This window comes from Crocodylus siamensis, chromosome 2 (assembly GCF_052110815.1).
Source record: "Crocodylus siamensis isolate JL-2025a chromosome 2, ASM5211081v1, whole genome shotgun sequence".
NCBI classification, from domain to species: domain Eukaryota; kingdom Metazoa; phylum Chordata; order Crocodylia; family Crocodylidae; genus Crocodylus; species Crocodylus siamensis.
In genome coordinates, this window is record NC_143396.1 from 213579818 (window position 1) to 213593100 (window position 13283).

Sequence of the window (13283 nt, forward strand, 5' to 3'; positions counted from 1 at the left end):
TCTTGGAAGCCCATTCCAGATTCTGGTAACCCTTACCATGAAGAAGTTGTATCTGATGTCTAGTCTAAATCTGTTCTCTGTCAGTTTGTCGTCATTGCTTCTAGTTACTCCAAGGGTCGCAATAGTAAACAGAGTATCTCCTATCCCTTGCTGCCCCCCCCCACCCCAAATGAATTTATAGTCAACCACAGGATAAGGGGAATCAGGGAAACAAAGGATGAAATTGATGGTTATTTCCTTTCCCTGCAGGGCCACACACCCAAGGAAGAAGCACCTCAGGATGTGCCGTCCACTTCAGAGTGGCAGACGGTCACCTCCAAAACCCGGGCTGTTTGGTACAGCAGTACCATTTCCTCCAGTCTGGCTGGAGAACAGGTACGAGGCCCTGGCAACACTGGAGGAGAAGGAAGGAAAGGAGGCAACTCCACACTCTCCATGCTCTGAACAGGCCAAATAAACTCACCCTGGTCAGACATCTACATGTGTGGGGAAGCTGGAGAAGATCTGTGCTCATGGCAGCAGTCTGCTCCCACCCCCACCAGTCCTGCAGCAGCCAGGGGGAGCTCTAGGATCCTCCCAGGTGCTATCCCAGGGTCTTTCATGGAGTACAAGGCCAGGAGACAGCTGTCTCCTGGCCGGGGCAGGGAGATTGTTCCCCACCCCTAGGAACTGCCTGCTGCCAGAGTGTGCCCCACCACTGAAGCCTTTTTGGGGACAATGTTCCCCTGCCCCAGGAGCAGGGAGCTCCCAGCCCCAGCTCCCAGTGAGGGGAAGGGGTTTGGAAAGACCTGCAGGGGAGCAGCAGTTCCCAGCTTCTCTGTCCTGATATGCTTGTGGGGCAGTTAGCAGTGAGCCCCACCAGTGGATTGGGGCATGGGACTGGGACCTTCCCCTGACCAGGACAGTACCCAGCCAGCCCTGGGCTGCATGGGGAAATCTGCACATGCATCCTGGAGCTTCCTGGGGACCATTGAAAATAGGATAGTCCCCAGCCACCTCCAGGCAACACATGCAGACTTCCCCATGCAGCCCAGGGCCAGCTGGGAACTGTCTTGGTCAGGGGCATGTGCCAGCCAGCTCCAGACTGGGCAGGGAACTCTCCCTATGCAAAGAACTCCCAGACCCTGCTCCACAATTGGGAAGCAGGGGCTAAGAGCTCAATCCTGCCAGAGCAGGGTCGCATTGTTCCTGCCTAGGCTCCAGTGGTGGATCCTGCCTTGCCAGTAAGTAGCTTCCAGAGGCAGGGAGAAATCTCCTATCCCCTGCTGTCTGGCTGACCAGGAACAAATTTGCTCCCAGTTGGCTGCCTACACATGCAATACTGCATGGTAATTACTCCCAAGTAAATTTGATACTTTATTTACAGGTAGCAAATTTAACCAAGATTAGAGTAAATTACTGTGCAGTAAGCATCTGCATGTGTAGACAGTGACACTTACTGCACAGTAATTTGCTCTCAACTTGAGTAAAGTGGCTTGTGTAGACATGTAGGGTGTTTAAAACTACTGTCAAGTGTTAATGTGTGGACAATCCGAGTTTTAAGAGCTCCAGAAGCCTCCTAAAATTAATGTGCAACACACTTCATCCACACCACTTAAGAAGGGAAAATGTTAACAGCTTCTGTATCTACTATGGCAAACAAGAGAGACCACTCTTTCCCCTGGCCACATAGCCCTTAGGGCCACATATCCTTTATGGTACCAAAACATAGACTTCTAAATGGTGTGAAAAGAGCTGTAGTCAAAGGAAGGCATTCTTCCATTTTGAGCTCTTCTACAGAAGATGAAGAGAAGCTTTCCTCTCCACAGCTGTTATTATCTCCTCCTCAACATGACAATATTTCTGAAAACGATGCAGATAAATATGGCCTTTCTCAGAAATGATAGCAACACTTTCTGTCCCTGGAACACGTATACAGTAACCAATTTTATAGCAGAGGTGAGATTGATTCCTCCAATCTCACTACTCTTTGGAATCAGTCAAAAATGCTCTTCTAGAACAGGTGAAATAATAGACTGGAATAAATAATGTGATCCATTTTAAACCAGAGAGCATATGCAGATAAATAATTGATTTTGTACTCATATTAAGATATATATATACCTTATGACTTCCAGTGCAATACCTGTGTTTCTCAGATGTGCGTTAAACTCATTTACTATATTTATTGCTATGCAGTACTCCATATCTCCACTTCAAATTGCTACCATCATTCTAGAAACTTTTCTCTGATCTTTCATGATTTAGAAAAGCTGTGGTTGCTATGAAATGGGAAGTTGTTTTTGCCTAGAAGAAATTACTTCATGCATGAGGAAAAAGGATGAAAGATAATGCCTTGTTGTTAAGGGACTGGACTGGGACCCCCATATACAGAATAAGACTATCGGCTTTACTTATAATTCAAACATTTGTCAGTAGTGCATATAGTATTTTCTTAAAATTTAGGAAGCACAGAGTCACAGATATAACTTTGTATTAATGTGTGTTGTGTGGGTGGTGGAGGAGGAGTAAAGTGCTGGAATGTATTCATGGTTTCAGGTATAATGTGAAAATGTAACTTTGAGTGGAAGCTATAAAATTTGCATTTTCAAATTTATACCTAGTTTGACACCCTCTGGGCCACGGCAAGTAGCAGATGCTGTCAATACAAATTACAACACATATAATATTGTGACATACTTGAATGAATGCAAGCATTTATCTCAACAGTTTGAATCTTGCAAGGGCAACCTCTTTTTTCTTTTTCTTTTTTAACTTTTGCCCTTTCTATTCATTACATTCCCCTCTTTACCCCTTTCTTTGGAGAAAATAGAATAAAAACCATTCTTCTATGAATAAAATGTTCCTTCTACACCTTAGTCTAAAGATTTGCTGCTCCATTTCTAATGTGAAGTTGCCATGATGCAGACTGAAAATGCCATAAATAAAAGGCTTCTATCCAGAATAGAATGTAGGTCAATAGTGTGGACACCCATGCTTTCATACCTGTGCACAACAATCCTGATATAGGACTATCACCTCTAGTATTCCGTATGGGTTTTTTTCGATTTTGTTGTCTCTCTTAAGCCTTGGATTTGATTAAGAAATTAGCATATTGTAGTGGAGTCTACTTGTGTAAAACAGGATTGATGTCATATTGTTCTAAGCTCTGTGCATATACTACAAGAAGACAAAAACCTTATGTTAAAATGTTACAGTCTCGTTTGAGACAACAAACAAGTGAATATGTTAAATAGAAAAAGGAAATAGGGTATAATGTAACATTTCATAATTACACAGCTGAACTATAACACCACATGAAGGTTCCTGCTAGCTCCAATCCATTCTGAATTTATATTAAGTAAACAAAAGCATATTCATTAAGGGACAAATAAATAAATTATTAATTGCCAGTTATAATGCCACTTAAATTGTATTCTTTCAACCCAGTAGGAATTATACAGACATCATACCAAGATTTTATGTTGACAGTGGATAAAATTAGGGAATTGTGACACAAACTGAAGATGCTATGGCTTCAACAGATGGTACTGATAAAAAATGTACCCTTTTAATTCTACCTTCTTGGCTAATCTCAGTGAGTCTCAAACGTAGTTTCATAGTTGGTAGGGTGGGAAGGGACCTGAGCAGATCATCAAGTCCGTCCCCTTGCCATGGGCAAGAAAGAATGCTGGGGTAAAACAACCCTGGCTAGGTGATTATCCAGCCTCCTTTTTAAAGACCCTCAGGGTAGGAGCCAGGACCACTTCCCTTGAAAGTTGGTTCCAGATCCTAGCTGCCCTAACTGTGAAGAAGTGCCTCCTGATATCTACTGTCTGGCAACTTATGGCCATTATTCCTTGTTATTCCCAGTAGTGCTTGGGGGAACAGGGACTCTCCCATTGCCTGCTGGTCTCCCTTGGCCAGTTTTATAAATGGCCATCAGATCCCTTCTCAACCTTCTCTTGTGGAGGCTGAACAGGTTCAGCTCTCGTAGCCTCTCCTTGTAAGGCCTGCCCTGCTGCCCCCTGATCATGCGTGTGGCCCTCCTCTGGACCCTCTCCATGTTGTCCACATCCCTTCTGAAGTGTGGTGCCCAGAACCAGACACAGTACTCCAACTACAGCCTGACCAATGTCATATTGAGGGGAAGGATCACCTCCTTGGACCTGCTCTTGATGCATCTGTGGATGCATGACAAGGCACGGTTAGCTTTCCTGACTGTGTCCCCACATTGGCAGCCCATGTTCATCTTGGAGTCTATAATGACTCCAAGATCCTTTTCTGCCTCTGTGATAATGAGAAGGGAGTTACCCACACTGTAGGTATGGTGCTGGTTCTTCCTCTCTAGGTGCAGTACCATGCACTTATCAGTATTGAATCCCATCTCATTCTCATCCGCCCACCCCTGTAACCTGTCCAGATCCAGTTGCAGCCTGTTCCTCCCTTCTAGCCTGCCCACTTCCCCCCACATCTTAGTGTCATCTGTGAATTTGAACAAGGTGCTTTTCACCCCCTCGTACAAGTTGCTGATGAAGATGTTGAACAGTGTGGGCCCTAGGACCGAGCCCTGGGGGAACCCACTGCCCACATCCCTCCAGGTCAAAAATGACCCATCCACCACCATCTCTGGGTGCAGCCCTCCAGCCAACTGGTGACCCATCTGTCTGTGTAGGCATCAACACCAGAATCTCCTAATTTTTTACGAGAATGGGGTGAGGGACAGTGTTGAAGGCCTTCCTAAAGTATAAAAAGATTATGTCCAGCACAACACCTGAGTCCAATGATTTTGTGACCTGGTCGTAGAAGGCCACCAGGTTTGTCTGACAGGACCTGCCTCTAATGAATCCATGTTGGTTGCCCCTAAGCATACACTCCCTTGCTTGCCCCTTGCAGATGTGCACCTGGATAATTTTCTCAAATAGCTTCCCCAGAGCTGAGGTAAGACTAACAGGCTTAACATCCTGGGTCCTTCTTCCTCCATTTTTTGAAAATGGGGGCCACACTGGCCCTTTTTCAGTCCTCCAAAACATTGCCAGAGCACCATGAGTACTTATAAAGCTGTGCCAGGGGTCCTGCAATGACCTCTGCTAATTCCCTCAGCACTCTGGGGTGGAGATCATCAGGACTTGCTGGTTTGAACATGTTCACTCCCACCAGAAGTTCCCTGACTAGGTCCTCTCTGACCCTGGGCCTGGCTGTGCCTCCCCTGGGACCATCGGGGATTCTGGTGGGGTGGGTGACCTGGTCCCTGCTCAGAAAAATGGAGGCAAAGAAATTGTTAAATAGGTTAGCTTTGTTATCTGGTAGGACCACCAGATTTCCTAGCATGTCCTGCAAAGGCCCCACATTACCCAGAACCTTCTTTTAACCCACTATGTCTTTAAAAAAGGATTTCTTGTTATCCTTCATCCAGGCTGCTAGTCCCAATTTTATCTCTACCTTGGCCTTCCTAACAGCCCCCCTACAATCCCGATCAACAGAGGTATAGTCCTCCCTGGTGATGGCCCCTTCCTTCCAGTGGGTGTACGCCTCCTTTTTAGCTTTGAGACGTTCCTGGATGCTTTTGGTAAGCCAAAAAATCTTTTTTCTAACACGTACAAAGCATTGTCAAGGCATTTGCTTCCCTCTTTATTGATGCCACTGTAAGAAGAGCATGGTTAAAATAGTTGGCTAAATATGCCTAGTGTAAGAAAATAATAGAACAACACATCATAGATGCAATTAATTATATTTTTATATTTTACTCAGTCTTACATTTGAATAATTTTCTTACCTTCAAAATATGCGGTTTTAAAACTAACAAAGTTCTACAAGTAGACATGCATGCATGCATCATGTTGACCAAGTGTTCAAACTTCAGAATATGGAAGCAGCTATAAGAACTCATCAACAGCATCACCTACATCTTCATTGAATTAGCTTCAGTTAAAGTGCCTCTGCTGTCATTTTGACGTGCAGGACACTAAATACATGTGACGCTACAGGCACTTTAATTAGAGCAGCTCTCAGAGAATATTAAGAATATATGGCTCAAATTAAGCTGAGTTGCTCTCATAATGTTAGCTGTACTCACCCCTAAATATTGGTCACTGCTACTTGATGAGCTATTAGTTTTTGTAACTGCCCTGTGTTATGGTAGTTAGGGAAGGATTAATGTCAACCTTTTACAAACACTTCAGTGTGCCATCTGTTTTACTTCCATAAACTTGCCACATCTTTTATAATCACAGCTTTATCTCTCAATTACAAGATCCTTTTAACTGAAAAGTTTTATCAACTATCCATGTTTCCCTGTCTCCTTTTGGCTCTTTTCCCTCCAATCTACCTTCTTCTCCTTTTTCTCTTTTTCACTTCACTGTTTGGACCACAGATCTCTTTCCCTGGACTTCTGCTCTTTTTGCCATTCCAGATATTGATTCAGATTTCTCTGATTTACCCAAAGCCTCTTTTCATTGCTAGCATTACTGTACAAGGGGTATCATAATAAATTAAATACACATGTTTGAAATTTGAGAGACAGTTTAGAAAGGTAGAAAGTAATTATTTGATCTGAAGTATGGCCAGAATGCCAAAGTTAATGTCTGATGTTGTTATTATGGGTACTGCTGGATCTTGATGACTGCAGATAGCCATGCTACCAGTTATCCAAAAAGGAAACAGGTATAAAATGTTATCTCCAGTACCTTGAAGGAGCATTGTGATCCTATAGTAACTCAGCTGGGAACAATGCCATCTACTGAATCACTTTAATGGAAAACTTAAACAAAAAATCTATCTTGCAATGTACGATATACAGAAATTAAATTTATAGTTAGTGCAGCACATACTCTACTTTCAGACAACCTGATACAAAGTAAAGATGGGTGATTAATAATTCTGTATAGTATAAAGACTCTAATTCATTTTTGTAGATGAATTAGGCATTCAACCATTCTACAAGACATTTTTATTTAGAACTTTATAGAATTTTGGATGATAAATATGAATTAAACTGTACCTACCAATAGAGCACTGGCAAAAATGTTTCCTCTGTTACCAGTTTTTTTATCATCATCATAATTTTAACATTGCACCAGCATTCCAATTGTTAATAATAACAATTACGCCAAAGTAATTCATCCAGATGCTTTTTGAAGTAATATTACCCCCCAACCCAGTTCACTGGTGTGTTGACTGTGTCAAAAAAAAAAAAAAACATTAAGAGAAGACTTAGTTTATCAATCACAGACTTAGTTTATCAATTAACAGACTTAGTTTATCAATCAAATTTCCCAAAGCCTAATATAGTTCTTGTTGAGGAGACCATGTGTACTAAGTGAAATGCCCCAAATCATTTAATAGATTTCATAGACATTCAGGCTGGAAGGGGCCCCGGAGGATTATCAAGTCCAGCCCCCTGCACCAGAGGCAGGAAGTCAGCAGGGATCATAGGATCCCAGCAAGATAAGCATCCAAATGTGACTTGAAGGCATTCAAAGTGGGTGCTTGAACCACCTCTGGCAGCAGTCTATTCCAAACCTTGGGGGCTTGTACAGTTAAGACGTTCTTCCTTATGTTCAGCCTGAATCAGTCATGGCAGAGTTTATGATTGTTCCATCTTGTTATCCTTTGGGGCGCTCTGCTGACCAGATGTTCCCCCAGATCCTGAATGAGCACCCGTGACAAACTTATAGGTGGCCACCAGATCACCCCTGAGCCTGCGCTTTTCCAGGCTGAAGAGTCCCATGGCTCTCAGCCTGTCATCATAAGGTCTGTTTTCTTTACCCCCAAGTCACTTTCATCTGTAGTCCTAACCAGCGTAGCATTGCCGAGCCTATAAGGATGCTGCAGATTTTTTCTCCCAAGAGGGAGAACCTTGCATTTTTCAGTATTAAACACCATCAGGTTTTTATCCACCCACTTCATAAGCCTGTCAAGATCTGCCTGAATCACCCCCTGTCCTCAGGTTTACCCCAGGCTTTACCCCAGAGTTTGGTGTCATCGGCAAACTTGGCGAGCCCACTGCTGACACCAACATCTACATCCATTGATGAAGATGTTAAAAAGTATAGGTCCTAGGACAGAGGCTTGAGGGACCCCAATGGTGACCGCACACCAAGATGATTGGCTTCCATCAACCACCACCCTCTGGGTCCTATCACAGAGCCAAATCCCCACCCAACAGATCATGGTGAGGTCAAGGCCACAGTTAGCCAGTTTTGCCAAGAGGTAATCATGGGATACCAGATCGAAGGCTTTTTTAAAGTCAAGATATAAGACATCAATATCTTCCCCTTGTCCAGGTGATAGGTCACCTGGTCGTAAAAGGAAATGAGATTGCTCAAGCAAGATGAACCTGCAACAAATCCATGCTGGGTATCCCTCAGGATATTGTTGTCAGCTAGTCTGTTAAGGATGGCCTCTTTGATAATCTTTTCCAAGACCTTCCCCAGGATAAAGGTCAGGCTGGTGGGCCTGTAGCTTGCTGGATCCACTTTCCTCCCTTTCTTGAAGAAAAGCACCACATCGGCCTTCTTCCAATCTTTGGGCACTTCACTAAAGCACCAGGAGTTCTCAAAGAACTGTGTCAGGGGCTGAGCTATGATGCTTGCCAGCTTCTTGAGTACCCTTGGGTGTAAACCGTCAGGGCCGGCTTACTTGAAGGTATCCAGCCTGTCAAGGTGTTCCTTCACAAGGTCAGCTTCGATGGAGGGCAAGGAATCTCCATCACCCAGGCATCCCTGACCATAGTGGGCAGGGGCGTCCCATGGGACTGGTGAAAAACTGACACAAAGTACCCATTTAGCAAGTTTGCTTTTTCATGGGCATTGGTTGTCAGAAGAATCAGGACAACAATAGGATGTAAAGGAGTAGCTGGGGCTCTAAGACTTGAAAGACTAAAAACTGGTGGGAAAGAACCACATTGACACTATTGATGTTGCTTCACATTATATTTAACAAATTATGAATGATATTAGGAACTGAAAAAATGTGATAAAGGACAGGATTTCATAGATTTCTTAGACATTTGGGCTGGAAGGGACCCTGAAAGATCATCAAGTCCAGCCCCCTGCCCCATGGGCAGGAAGTCAGCAGGGATCATGGGATCCCAGCAAGATAAGCATCCAAATGTGTCTTGAAGGTGTTCAAAGTGGGTGCTTGAACCGCCTCTGATGGCAGTCGATTCCAAACCTTGGGGGCTCGTACAGTAAAGAAGTTCTTCCTTATGTCCAGCCTGAATCAGTCATGGCGGTGTTTGTGACCATTTGATCTTGTCATCCCTTCAGGTGCTCTGGTAAACAGGCATTCCCCCCTATCCTGATAAGCACCCCAATAAACTCATAGGTGGCCACCAGATCACCCGTAAGCCTGTGCTTTTTCAGGCTGAAGAGTCCCATGGCTCTCAGCCTCTCGTCATAAGGTCTGTTTTCCTGACCTCTGATCATGTGCGTGGCTCTCCTCTGCACTCTCTCAAGCATCTCCACATCCTTTTTGAATTGTGGAGCCCAAAACTGGATGCAATACTCCAGCTGCGGCCTCAGCAGGGCCGGGTACAATGTGAGAATGATATCCCGGCATTTCCTTGAGAAGCATCTATGGATGCAAGCAGTGTTTTGCTCGCTTTACTAGCCACAGCATCACATTGAAGACGTATGTTCATTTTGTGGTCAATCATGACCCCCAAGTCCCTTTCATCTGTAGTGCTAACCAGTGTAGCACTGCCGAACCCATAAGCATGCTGCAGGTTTTTCCTCCCAAGGTGGAGAACCTTGCATTTTTCAGTGTTGAACTCATCAGGTTCTCATCCGCCCATTTCATGAGCCTGTCAAGATCTGCCTGGATCACCCTCCTATCCTCAGGTGTGGATGCTTTACCCCAGAGTTTGGTGTCATTGGCAAACTTGGCCAGTCTGCTTCTTACACCAATGTCTACAACATTGATGAAGATGTTAAACAGTACAGACCCTGGGACAGAGGCCTGTGGTCACCAGTAGGATCCCTCATACTGAGACGATTGGTTTCTATCAACCACCACCCTCTGGGTCCTACTGGAGAGCCAATTCCCCAGCCAGTGGATTGTGGTGAGGTCGAGGCAGCAGTTAAGCAGTTTTCCCAAAAAGTGAACATGGGATACCAGATTGAAGGCTTTTTTGAAGTCAAAATATACGACATTAATTTCTTCCCCCTTGTCCAGGTGATAGGTCAACTGGTCATAAAAGGAAATGAGATTGGTCAAGCAAGACCTACTCACATCAAACCCATGCTGGGTATCTCTCAGGATATTGCTGTCACCTAGTCTGTTAAGGATGGCCTATTTCATGATCTTTTCCAAGATCTTCCCCAAGACAGAGGTCAGGCTGATGGGTCGGTAGTTTGCCAGATCCACTTACCTCCCTTTCCTGAAGATAGGCATGACATTGGCCTTATTCTAATCTTTGGGCACTTCACCAGAGCACCAGGAGTTCTCAAAGTTCTGTGCCAGGGGTGAGCTATGATGCTTGTCAGCTCCTTGAGTACCCTTGGGTGTAAACCATCAGGGCCGGCTTACTTGAAGGTATCCAGCCTGTCAAGGTATTCCTTTATGAGGTCAGCTTCAATGGAGGGAAAAGAATTTCCCTCACCCGGGCCTCCCTGACCCACAGTGGGCAGGGGCATCCCATGGGACTGGTGGAAAACTGACAGAAACTATCCATTAAGTAAGTTTGTTTTTTCATGGGCATCGGTTGTCAGTTGTCCCATCTGGTTTAGCAGGGGTCAAATGTTGCACTTGCTTTTCCTCCAGCTCCCCACATATCTAAAAAAGGACTTTTTATTATCCTTGATATCTAGCTAGCTCGAGTTCCATCGCAGCCTTGCCTTTCCTGGTTTGCTCTCTACAGGTCTGGATGAGAGCAGAATATTCCTCCTTGGTGGTGGTTCCAGTCCTCCATCCTTTGTAGGTCTTCCTTTTAAGATGCAGGAGGTCCGCCAGTTCCCTGGAGAGCCAAGGGGGGTGCTGTGCCCTTTTTCTGCCTTTCCTCTGAGATGGGGTGGACTTTTCTTGTGCATCCAGGATAGCTCCCTTGAGGAGCAACCACTTGTCCTGGACTCCCCTCCCCTTTGGCTTGTGGCCCATTAGGGCCTCACTGACAAACCTCCTTAGCTTGTCAAAGTCAACTTTCCTGAAGTCAAGGACTTCTGTATTACAACTGACTTGCCAGCTTTAGGGCAGGTGGTGAAGGTGATCAGCTCATGGTCACTGTCACCCAGCTTTCCTTCGATTGTTAGGTCACTGATTAGGTCATCCCTGGTTTCCAGGACAAGGTTGAGCAGCGCTTTACTTCTCATCGTCCCATAGACTTCCTGCATCAGATAGAGGTCATCCACACATGAGAGATCTTTGTGACCACTCGGATTTGGCTAAGTACTCCTCCCATGAGATATCTGGGTAGTTAAAGTCTCCCACTACACTGGGAGCATGTGGTCTCAGCCAATTCCCTGGCAAACTCCTGGTCAAGGTCTCTGGGTAGGGGGTCTGTAGTAGACTCCCACCATAGTATCCCCTGTGCCATGTTCCCCATGAATTTTAACCCATAGGGTCTCAAGTCATCTACCGTGGGTGCCAATGTCAGCTTGCAGGGATGCTTAGGTGTCCTTGACATAGAGAGTTACCCCTTTTGTCCACTCAATCCCTCCTGTACAGGGTATAGCCATCTATACCTGTGGCCCAGTCATGGGTGGAGTCCCATCAGGTCTCTGTTACCCCTATGACATCATAGTTATTTATGTTTAGCAGCAGGAAAAGTTCCTCCTGTTTATTCACCAAGCTCCTGGCATTTCTGTATAGGCATGCAAGTGTCCCTTTGGGGGCCCTTGCCTTGCCTACAGTTTGTTCCAGGGCTGAGGCAGGGGTGGGTTCCCTTAAATGCCTTGGCTTGCTGGCTTTGGATGGGTTGCTAAGTGGGCCAGCAGTAGCAATGGTCACCCCATCCCCTGGTGGGCTTAGTTTAAAGCCCGGTAGAGCAGGTCAGCCAGTCTGGCTGAGAAAAGCCTCCTCCCCAGTGGAGAGAGGTGGAGGCCATTCCTTCCCAGCAGCTCACTGCCTCTCTCACCAAAAAGCTGACTGTGGTCATGGAAGCCAAAGCCTTCCCGATGACACCAGCACCACAGCCTTTGGTTAACTACCTGGATCCTCCTCTCCCTCCTCAGCCCATAGCCCAAGACTGGGAGGATTGAAGAAAACACCACCTGCACCTCCAGACGCTTAAGCCCCACTCCCAAATCCCTGTAGTGCCTCATGATCCAGCTGGGAGCACTTCAAGCCATGTCATTGGTGCCCACATGGATGAGGAGCATGGGGTAGTGGTCAATGGGCTGGAGGACCTTAGGGATCTTCTCCGCAATGTCTCAGATTCAGGCTCCCAGGAAGCAGCAAACTTCCGGGGCTAAGGGGTCGGGGTGGCATATTACCCCCTCAGTCCCCCTCAGGATGGAGTCTCCCACAATAAATACTTTGTGTTTTGTCTTGGGGAGAGTGGGGGCAGTAGCTACAGTAGTGCCTGAGTTCCCTGTGAGAGCTGGCAATTCAGCAGGCTCTGCTGGGGCTGCAAGAGGTTCATACCTGTTGCAAATCTCCAGCAGGGTGGGGACCTTGGTGCAGCAGGTCTTGGGGCTCTTGACCACCTTGGTCCAACCCCTGGGTTGAACAGTAAGGGAGGTCCTCAAGTCCTCCCTTGTTCTGGAGGGAGACTGTGATCTACTCTCCACCTCCCAGGGGAGAAGGGCCTGGCAGTAGGAGTCTATCTCCCACTCACCATCCCTGATGGCACACAGTCTCTGAACTGAGGCCTGGAGCTCCTCCAGCTGGCATACCAGAAAACCCAAAAGGGAACATACCTCACAAGGGGAGATGGCCACGCTCCTGGGTCCCAGAGCCTGAAAAAGGGACAGGCAGCCCCCGCAGCTGAGAGCCAGAGTCTCCATCTGTGTGGAACCTCGAACCATGGGCTCTGTCTGGATGGAGGCCTCTGAGGTGCTGAGGGGTGGGGACGCAGATCCTGAGAAGACCCTTGGGGTGCAGCATGTGCCTATCCATGGCATGCCACTGGTGGGCTGGCTATGGCTGGGACTGTCTACCCTGGGGGGCTCACAGGCAGGGTCTCAAGCCCTCCCATGTGCGCTCCAGTGCATGGTTTAGTCCCTGTTTAGTCCCTTGTTTTTGTTTTGTATTAATGTCCATTCCATTTCTTTTCTTTCTATCTAGATTACTAGTTGAGATGTAGTATAGATGGTTTACATACAATCATAATACACAGAGTTATCTTTGATAATATTCTTCACTGT